The sequence below is a fragment of the Sminthopsis crassicaudata genome, chromosome 4, assembly GCF_048593235.1.
Source record: "Sminthopsis crassicaudata isolate SCR6 chromosome 4, ASM4859323v1, whole genome shotgun sequence".
In the NCBI taxonomy this organism is placed as follows: domain Eukaryota; kingdom Metazoa; phylum Chordata; class Mammalia; order Dasyuromorphia; family Dasyuridae; genus Sminthopsis; species Sminthopsis crassicaudata.
Window position 1 is genome coordinate 380,587,719 of NC_133620.1, and position 1,517 is coordinate 380,589,235.

General features: G+C 51.7%; 1 pseudogene; it reads left to right on the forward strand.

Annotated features, from left to right (window-relative positions):
- The first annotated feature begins 258 nt into the window (after nucleotides 1–258).
- On the forward strand, nucleotides 259–1,264 carry LOC141540862 (ras association domain-containing protein 7-like; annotated as a pseudogene).
- The last annotated feature ends 253 nt before the right edge of the window (nucleotides 1,265–1,517 follow it).

The window sequence follows — 1,517 nt, forward strand, 5'->3', positions numbered from 1 at the left end:
TAAAGTAAGCTTCCCTTCCCTTCAAAGAGTGTTGGTGGACTGACTACCAGGGCAGGATGAGGCATTGGCTGCCGAGCCAGGGCTAATGTGTCAATATGTTTGGCTTAGCTAATCCTCATTTTTAGAAATGAGTATGAGAGAATGAGGAAGACCCCTCTCCTTAAGGAGTTGTTCAGGAAGGAGAGCCCCCAGCTCTATCCCTCTACTTTCTACCTTCCCTTTTCACCCTTAAGGAACCTGAATGAGTCAGCTTCTTGATCTTTCTGTCCTTCCCTTCTGCCCTCCCCCGAGTCAGGCTGGGGATGCCCCATCACTGCCCTCACAGAGGTGAAAGTGTGGGTGGATGGGAGTTCAGAGCATGGTTTGTGGCCTCTCAGAGCCAGGTCACTCAGGTGCCAGGAAGTGGTCATCTCCCTTGCTCAAGTCCCAAGACAGACTGGCCACCATGTGCTCATCCAATGGCTCCAAAACAAGAAGCAACATATGCTGCCCCAGAAGTACCCAATGGGGGTCCAGGCCACATGTAAACATTTGGCCAACAATATCCAATTTGTCCTAAGGGCACAGGGCCTGGCAGACCTGTGAAAGGTCTGCCTTGGAACCCTGTCTTCCCACAGCATTTATTTCTTTGTGTGGGCCAGCCTTACCCACAGGCTCCAGCCCCTTGCACCCCATTAGCCCCACAGGGGATGGCCCCTCCCCACTCTTGGGAAGCAGTTCTATCTCACCAAAGGAAGATGTAACACTAGTGATTTGGGGCTTGGAGAGCCTGGTCCAGAGCAATGAGGATAAACAGGTCTGGAGGCCTTCTGGGAAGAGGCGCTCAGGCAGGAACTGGAGCAGGAGCTCAAGTTTCAGGGCCATATATACAAGAATTGCACTAAGGAATACACCTGATGCCTTCCAGCTGTACTTTCAAGCCCAAGCCCTAGAGGAGATCAGCCAACAGCAACAACAGCAGGAAGCTCCAGGCCCCAGGAGGCCACAGGCTGAGGCTATGGTAGCCCAGCCCCAGAGGGACCTGTAGACCCAAGCCTTAAAGGGTGAGAGGCTGGAGAGCAGCTTTGCCAGGATGGGCCAGAACCCAGCCCCAGGAGGTGGAGGAGCTAAACCAAGACCTCAGATGGTGTAACCAGCAGCCATTCATCCAGCAGGTGGGGCCCTGCATTGCCCGAGAAGCCCAAGGTCTCTGGGCCCATCCAGGATCCCTCAGCCTCATCCACAAACCCATCTCATGCCTTCTAACCTAAGCTGAAAGCACACAGGCAGCTCAGCTGCTAAGGCCCTGCTGAAGATGGTTATTGCCAGGCTGGGGCCTGCACTTTCTGACAAGATTCTAGGAATAAGCCTGTAGGTGATTATTCTAACTCTAGTTCATGAACATTCCCCTACACACACATACACATGGGTGCTTAACAATTAGTAGGCAATATATATTTTAAACAAAGGCATTTACTCAATATAAGGAAAATGATAGTTCCAAAGCATTTCATTTCCCCAAAGAGGTACTTTCTCAC